Here is a 9,385-nt window from a genome sequence, read left to right on the forward strand (position 1 = left end):
TCTAGTGAGTGCACATTTGTAAATCCAGTACAGGGTTTTAATGTTTGATTTGCCCTGAAGAATTGGGATGCATTCGGGGCCAGTACAGCTACTGGAAATTCTGTTAACGTGTCTGGGAATGGAGCGGGAATCCTCCAGGGACATCTCCATGAAGATCTCCTGGAGGTACTATGAAAGCCTTTGCAGAAGGTTTCTGGTGAGAGCTTCCTTATTCCATCCTCCACGGTAGGACACTTTACCACGCCAAGCCACTAGCAAGAAGTCTGGAATCATTGCAGCACAAAGCATGGCAGCGAATGGTCTGGGTTTTGGTCACATTCAAGCAACATTCGGTCTGTATCTTTCTGTGTTAGCCTCAGGAGAGTGATATCATTCATGGTCACCTGGTTGAAATAAGGGAATTTTTGTAAGGGAACAGTAAAAGGGCCCTGTTCATGCTGGGTTGTTTGTGCTTGGCTAAAACGGATCATCCCGGAGAATAGCCACACGGTGGGGTAGGGGGAGGTGTGTGCTGCACATCCACTTGAAAAGCACATCCACATCCACAGCCCCTCCTTTTAAATGTGAAACCCAACCGGCATTGCTTACTATGGGAAAGATGGCCCTGAAACCATCTTTGAAACCATTCTCACATGTTATGAAGGCGTAAGAAGCCAACCCCATGTACCAAAAGGCTTACCATGGCTGCCTGGAAATGGAATTCTGTAGCCCAGCCGTTTGTGATGTGTAACCATACCGGCAGGCACTCAATATAAAAGGCAAAATGCGACCTTGTACCTAAAGCACATGTGCTATCTGCTGTGAATTTCTTGATTCACTGTGAAAGAGTCTCCCTTTTGTTCTCAGAAATGTATTATCTTAAATTTTACTCTCCCTTTTTATCTCCCCCGCCAGGTGCAAATGTTTCTAGGCTTCCCCTATCATTTCCGTTCCTGAGGTTATCGCAGAATAGAAGGCGAAAAAAACACACTTTCGATGACATGTTTTCTGAGCTCATGCAGTCTTCCTGCACAGCTTAATGCATGGAGGCATTCAGCGGCAGAGGCCAGGAAAGCATTAAGTGAGCGCAAAGAGCAAAGGCAGGAGGCAATGGTGAGGCTAATGGGGGAGCAAACAGACATGATGAAGCGTCTGTTGGAGCTGCAGGAAAGCCAACAAGAGCACAGACCCCCGATGCATCTACTGTATAACCGCCTGCCCTCCTCCCCAAGTTCCATATCCTCCTCACCCAGACGCCCAAAAATGCTGGGGGGGGAGGGGGAGGCTCCGGGCACCCAGCCACTCCAGAGGATGGCCCAAGCAACAGAAGGCTGTCATTCAAACAGTTTTGATTTGTAATTTGGCTACAATAAGCAATGTGGCCTTGTCCTTCCCTCCTCCCACCCCACAGCCCACCCCACCCGGGCTACCTTGTCAGTTATCTCACTTTTTTTTAATTAATAAAGAAAGAATGCATGGTTTCAAAACAATAGTTACTTTATTTCCTTTGCCAGCTGTGATCGAAAGGGGAGGGTGGCTGGCTTACAGGGAATTAAAATCAACAAAGGGGATGGGTTTGCAGCAAGGAAAAACACACAGAACTGTCACACCGTAGCCTGGCCAGTCATGAAACTGGTTTTCAAAGCTCTCTGATTTGCAGGGTGCCTAACTGTGCTCTTCTAATCGCCCTGGTGTCTGGCTGCTCAAAATCGGCCACCAGGCGATTTGCCTCAACCTCCCACCACATCATAAACGTCCCCCCTTTACTCTCACAGATATTCTGGAGCACACAGCAAGCAGCAATAACAATGGGAATGTTGGCTGCACTGAGGTCTAACCTAGTCAGCAAACAGCACCAGAGAGCTTTTAAACGTCCAAAGGCACATTCTACCACCATTCTGCACTTGCTCAGCCTATAGTTGAACAGCTCCTTACTACTGTCCAGGCTGCCTTTGTACGGCTTCATGAGCCATGGGAGCGAGAGGTAGGCTGTTTCCCCAAGGGTAACTATTGGCATTTCAACATCCCCAACAGTAATTTTCTGGTCTGAGGAGTAAGTCCCTGCTTGCAACTGCTCAAACAGCCTGGAGTTCCTAAAGATGCGAGTGTCATGCTCCTTTCCCAGCCATTCCACGTTGGTGTCGGTGAAACGTCCCTTGTGATTCACCAGTGCTTGCAGCACCATTGAGAAGTACCCTTTGCAGTTTACGTCCTGGTTGGCAAGGTGGTCCGGTGCCAAGATAAAGATATGTGTTCTGTCTATTGCCCCACCACAGTTAGAGAACCACATTGCAGCAAAGCCATCCAGTATGACCTGGACATTTCCCAGAGTCACTACCCTTGATAGCAGAATGTCAGTGACTGTATTGGCTACTTGGATCACAGCAGTCCCCACAGTAGATTTGCCCACTCCAAATTGATTCCCGTCTGACCGGTAGCAGTCAGGCACTGCAAGCTTCCCCTTGCAGGGCTATCACCACTCGCTTCTCAACTGTCAGGGCAGCTCTCATCTTGGTATTCCTGCACTTCAGGGTGGGGGGAAGCAGCTCACAGAGTTCCAGGAAAGTGGCCTTACGCATGCAAAAGTTTTGCAGCCACTGTGAATCATCCCACATCTGCAACACAATGTGGTCCCACCAGTCTCTGCTTGTTTGCCGGGTCCAGAATCATTCCACTGTATCAATCAGCCTCACTGCCACCATGATGTCCCAATTGCCACAGCCCATGCTTTCAGGAACATCTGTGTCCATGTCCTCCTCACAATCGTCCTCGTGCTGGCGTCTCTTAGCCCGGTTCTGCACATACTCCAGGATAATGCACGAGGTGTTTACAATGCTCACAACAGCAGCGGTGAGCTGAGCAGGCTCCATGCTTGCCGTGGTATGGCGTCTGCATGGGTAACCCAGGAAAAAAGGCGCAAAATGATTGTCTGCCGTTGCTTTCACGGAGGGAGGGAGGGAGGGTCGACTGATGACATGTACCCAAAACCACCAGCGACAATGTTTTTGCCCCATCAGGCATTGGGAGCTTAACCCAGAATTCCAATGGGTAGCAGAGATTGCGGGAACTGTGGGATAGCTACCCACAGTGCACCGCTCCGTAAGTCGATGCAAGCCAGGGTATTGAGGACACACTCCATCGACTTAATGCACTTAGTGGGACATACACAATCGACTGTATAAAATCAATTTCTAAAGATTGACTTCAAGAAAGTCAACCTAATTTTGTAGAGTAGACATACCCATACAATAAGAATAATAAAATTTCATCATCCCCCCCATCCCCCGCATTGAAGTGATTTGTAACCCAACCGCAGCCAAAATCTATCACTTGGGCAACACAGCTGTGTTTGCTGGATGCCTAGGTAGATTAGGTGTGAATGTAAATACAGTCTGGTCCTGAAGCCTTTCCCCCCAGCCGCCAGCTCATCACTAGCTGTCAGGGAGAGCTCATTTAGACTTTGCTTACAAATCATAATTTGAAATTATTAGGTTGGCCAACATCATCAAAATGAATGCACTGACATTGTCATAAAAACAAAAGCTAAATAAGGAATGTAGTCTATGTTCATACTTTTCAAATCTATTATACTTTTCCAGATACACGTATTTTATCATACATTTTATATACATTTAAAGTGTGTATTAATGTTTCAATTTAGATTTCCAAACAATCACAAAATTGGCAACACTGCATGTAACTAGTTCACAAAACTAGGGGGTGGGGTGGGGGGGGAAATTCAGAGGGGATATCCTTGCAGTGCTCTTTCTGTAAAAGGCAGCTCTGCAGTTTCATTCCTAACTGGGAAATCCCAGCAGCCAGTGGCTCTGTGCCGTGATAAATAGCTCAGCTGTTTCCTCAGAAAAAGCTCCACAAAGGGTCTCAGAGGCCAGGAACGGCCAGGGGGAGGGCAGGGTTACATTTCAAACAGTGGTGCTGGAACACTTTTACTAGTGGGGGTGCTGAAAGCCAACCTTCTTACCTCTGTCCGCCCCCCCCCCCCGCCAAACCCCACCCCCTGGAGCAGGGCCCTGTCTACGGGAGGGCGGGTCCTGCACAAGGGTAAGGGGGCCAAGGCTGGAGGTGGAGGCAGGGCCAGCAGCCGGGATCCCAGGAGTGTGGGGCTGGGAGCGGAGTCCCAGGTACGGGGCCAACAGCCAGGATCCCACACTGGGGACCAGAAGCAGAGCCCCTCGTAAAACCTCAGGGTGCTGCAGCATCCCCCACACTCCTAGTTCCCACACATACATGTGCGGTACTCCTGTGTGTGTGTGTGTGTCTGTGCGCATGCATGTGTGGTACTCCTCTGTGTGTGTGTGTGCTCATGTGGTATTCCTCTGTGTATGTGTGTGGTACTCTGTGTGGGGGCATGTGCATGGGGGGTACTCTTCTGTGTGTGCGTGTGTGTGTGCCCGGTACTCCCTCTGTGTCTGTCTGTCTGTATGCATGTGTACTCCCTCTGTGTGTGTGTGCGTGCACACGTGTGTGTGGTACTCCTCTGTGTGTGTGTGCTCATGCACGCAAATGCAGTGCTCGTGTGTGTGTGCACATGCGTGTGGCACTCTGTGTGTGTGTATGTGCATCGGTACTCTGTGTGTGTGTGTGTGTGTGTGCATGAGCATGCGTGTGGTACTCATCTCTGTGTGTGCATGTGCATGCATGCGGTGCTCCTGTGTGTGTGTGTGTACACACAAGGGAGCTCCCTCTGTGTGTGTATAAGCATGTGTACTCTGTGTGTGTGCATGTGTGTATATGCATGTACTCTCTGTGTACGTGTGAGTGTGTGCTCCCTCGGTGTGGTGTGCACACTTGTCCCTTGCAGTGTATGTGTGTGTGTCTATCTGGATCAGCATGCGTGCGTATTCCCCACGTGTGCGACTGAGCTGGCACTTGTGTCCCTGGGCAGGCACAGGCAGACCTGTCAGTGTGTTTAGACAGAGCTCAGCTTTTCTCTGTAACTAATGGGGACAGGCTGCAGCTTTCTTGTTGGGCGACCTGTCCTCCTTGGCAGTTGGATCCTGTCTGCGGCTCTGCCTGTTCATGACGCAATGGAACAATCATGACTCCTGCATTTGTTCCCTCCAAAGCAAAGATCTCTCCTATGAAGCCACTAAACCCCTCCTGGCACTTAGCAGCAGGTGAAGACGTCATGTGTAATCCGGCTGCCTAGCTCAGCTCCTCGTGGGAACCTAGCGGTGATGGGCAAGGCCTGTTTCTGCACGGGGAGTGGTCCAGCGGCCTGGACCCTCCACTGGCTGCAGCAGGAGTACGGCGGGGGAGAGTCATGGCCTGGTGCCCAGCGCGTTTGACTGAACCTGGCCAGCGCTGCTGCTGTCCCTGGGGATCGCTCGCCTGTGCAGCTGTGGGCTCCGCCTGAGGCCCAGCCCTTTGGGGGATAGCAGGGATGGGGGGCAGCCAAGGCCCCCCTGGGTTGGACCCTTGCACGTCTCCAGCCAGCATGTGCTCCCTGCACCAGCAGCCTCATCTGACGGGCAAGGCCGGGGGGAGCCCAACTGTCAGCACAGGGGCCATTCATGTCTGAGGGGAGCCAGCCTCCTCCACCTGCATGACACCAGCCCCTCCTCTTAAAGTCTCGGGATCACTCTACAGCTGGCTCCATGCCTCCCTTCTGCTCCCCGATCCTGGGCCCGCTGCAAGGCGAAACTAGCCCAGCATAACTGAGAGCAGCCTCACTCTCAAGGCTGCTCTCAGTTATGCCGTTCTGTGACCTTGTCCTGCCCTGCCACCCGCTGCCCCACCCATCACAGGCTGCCTTGCTGAGCCCTGTGCTCCCTGGCACCCCTGTGACAGGGCAGTCCTGAGCTGCCTTGTCAGGGCAGCCCAGCAGCACAAAGCAGCCAGGGCCCAGGACTGAGCTGCTCTTCCACTAAGGGCCCATCCTTCAGAGGGAGAGGGCAAGTGTCTGTTCTTCCCAAAGGGCCCTGGCATTGCTAGGGTGGTTCACCCGGACCCCTGCCTGGGACCATGCAGACCCTCCCCTTCCAACCCCATCACCCGCCCCAGGAACCAGCCCGACAGGCTGTCACCCGGAGCACAGCTCCCCAGCCTGGCCAATACCCTGCCTCCCTCGCGTCACTCCCGGCTCTGTGCAAACAAGAGCTAATAATTATGCCATGAGTAGAGACTTGCCCTCTGACAGTAAGTGGGGCCTCCCCAGGGACAGGGGTACATGGATGCATCTGACACCAGCTTCGGCTGGTTAGTGGGCTCCTGTATTGGCAATGAGGGTAAAATTCCTGAACCCCAACTCCCTGCAGCTGCTCAGGGGAGACCCCACACACACACACATGCACCCAATCACATCGGTGCACCCATGCACCCATACCTAGACACACATGCGCACACTCACATCCGCACACACACACACTCCCACCTGTATGCGCACATACCCGCGTGCACACATTCATACTCGTGCAACCCCACTCACACCTGAATGCACTCATATGTGCACACTCATACCTGCACACACACACTCACACATGCACACTCACACATGCATGCCCACCCATGGCTAGCAGTCATGTACTCCATCTCGCTGACCCAGCCCATCTGAGTGTGCAGTGCTCTTTCTGGGTAAGGCAGCTCTGCAGTTTCTTTCCTAGCTGGAAGAAGAAAAGGAGTACGTGTGGCACCTTAGAGACTAACAAATTTATTAGAGCATAAGCTTTCGTGAGCTACAGCTCACTTCATCGGATGCATTTGGTGGAAAAAACAGAGGAGAGATTTATATACACACACACAGAGAACATGAAACAATGGGTTTATCATACACACTGTAAGGAGAGTGATCACTTAAGATAAGCCATCACCAACAGCAGGGGGGGGAAGGAGGAAAACCTTTCATGGTGACAAGCAGGTAGGCTAATTCCAGCAGTTAACAAGAATATCAGAGGAACAGTGGGGGGTGGGGTGGGAGGGAGAAATACCATGGGGAAATAGTTTTACTTTGTGTAATGACTCATCCATTCCCAGTCTCTATTCAAGCCTAAGTTAATTGTATCCAGTTTGCAAATTAATTCCAATTCAGCAGTCTCTCGTTGGAGTCTGTTTTGAAGCTTTTTTGTTGAAGTATAGCCACTCTTAGGTCTGTGATCGAGTGACCAGAGAGATTGAAGTGTTCTCCAACTGGTTTTTGAATGTTATAATTCTTGACGTCTGATTTGTGTCCATTCATTCTTTTACGTAGAGACTGTCCAGTTTGGCCAATGTACATGGCAGAGGGGCATTGCTGGCACATGATGGCATATATCACATTGGTAGATGCGCAGGTGAACGAGCCTCTGATAGTGTGGCTGATGTGATTAGGCCCTATGATGGTATCCCCTGAATAGATATGTGGACAGAGTTGGCAACGGGCTTTGTTGCAAGGATAGGTTCCTGGGTTAGTGGTTCTGTTGTGTGGTGTGTGGTTGCTGGTGAGTATTTGCTTCAGATTGGGGGGCTGTCTGTAAGCAAGGACTGGTCTGTCTCCCAAGATCTGAGAGAGCGATGGCTCGTCCTTCAGGATAGGTTGTAGATCCTTGATGATGCGTTGGAGGGGTTTTAGTTGGGGGCTGAAGGTGATGGCTAGTGGCGTTCTGTTGTTTTCTTTGTTGGGCCTGTCCTGTAGTAGGTGACTTCTGGGTACTCTTCTGGCTCTGTCAATCTGTTTCTTCACTTCAGCAGGTGGGTATTGTAGTTGTAGGAATGCATGATAGAGATCTTGTAGGTGTTTGTCTCTGTCTGAGGGGTTGGAGCAAATGCGGTTATATCGTAGCGCTTGGCTGTAGACAATGGATCGAGTGGTATGATCTGGATGAAAGCTAGAGGCATGTAGGTAGGAATAGCGGTCAGTAGGTTTCCGATATAGGGTGGTGTTTATGTGACCATCGCTTATTAGCACCGTAGTGTCCAGGAAGTGGATCTCTTGTGTGGACTGGTCCAGGCTGAGGTTGATGGTGGGATGGAAATTGTTGAAATCATGGTGGAATTCCTCAAGAGCTTCTTTTCCATGGGTCCAGATGATGAAGATGTCATCAATGTAGCGCAAGTAGAGTAGGGGCATTAGGGAACGAGAGCTGAGGAAGCGTTGTTCTAAGTCAGCCATAAAAATGTTGGCATACTGTGGGGCCATGCGGGTACCCATCGCAGTGCCGCTGATTTGAAGGTATACATTGTCACCAAATGTGAAATAGTTATGGGTCAGGACAAAGTCACAAAGTTCTGCCTCCAGGTTAGCCGTGACAGTATCGGGGATACTGTTCCTGACGGCTTGTAGTCCATCTTTGTGTGGAATGTTGGTGTAGAGGGCTTCTACATCCATAGTGGCTAGGATGGTGTTTTTAGGAAGATCACCAATGGACTGTAGTTTCCTCAGGAAATCGGTGGTGTCTCGAAGATAGCTGGGAGTGCTGGTAACGAAGGGCCTGAGGAGGGAGTCTACATAGCCAGACAATCCTGCTGTCAGGGTGCCAATGCCTGAGATGATGGGGCGTCCAGGATTTCCAGGTTTATGGATCTTGGGTAGCAGATAGAATACCCCAGGTCCTGGCTCCAGGGGTGTGTCTGTGCGGATTTGTTCTTGTGCTTTTTCAGGGAGTTTCTTGAGCAAATGCTGTAGTTTCTTTTGGTAACTCTCAGTGGGATCAGAGGGTAATGGCTTGTAGAAAGTGGTGTTGGAGAGCTGCCTAGTAGCCTCTTGTTCATACTCTGACCTATTCATGATGACGACAGCACCTCCTTTGTCAGCCTTTTTGATTATGATGTCAGAGTTGTTTCTGAGGCTGTGGATGGCACTGTGTTCTGCATGGCTGAGGTTATGGGGTAAGCGATGCTGCTTTTCCACAATTTCAGCTCGTGCACGTCGGCGGAAGCAGTCTATGTAGAAATCCAGGCTGCTGTTTCGACCTTCAGGAGGAGTCCACCTAGAATCCTTAATCCTGGCAGCGAGTGGCTCTGTGTGATGATAAATAGCTCAGCCGTTTCCTCAGAAACAGCTCCACAGGAGAGCAAGATTAGTTCCAGTTCTCAGCCCAGCCAGCAGGAAATGCTGGGTTTGCAATGTAGTTATTGGCTGGTTGGAGCCCAATCCAAGACAGAGGAGAGGAATCACCTTTAGACCAGGAGCTTCATCACCGGGCCTGCAAAGCCCACCAGCTCTTGAGCTGGGGTTAGACCAAGGGAGGCAAAGTACAGGCTGTGCCAGGATCCTGCTTCCTATCCAGGCCTGACCCCGTCTCAGACTGGAGGGTTTTTCTGCATTCAGGGTTCACGCTGTGTTCAGCTCAGAGCCCTGCCTCGGCCTGAGCGTGATGCGGGCCATGGGATTCCATCCAGGCGTCTTGCCCCATTGCTCCCTCAGGGGCCCCTGGCCAGAGGGTCCCAGAGGCCAGGAACTGCAAGGGGG

Source organism: Dermochelys coriacea, chromosome 7, assembly GCF_009764565.3.
Source record: "Dermochelys coriacea isolate rDerCor1 chromosome 7, rDerCor1.pri.v4, whole genome shotgun sequence".
In the NCBI taxonomy this organism is placed as follows: domain Eukaryota; kingdom Metazoa; phylum Chordata; order Testudines; family Dermochelyidae; genus Dermochelys; species Dermochelys coriacea.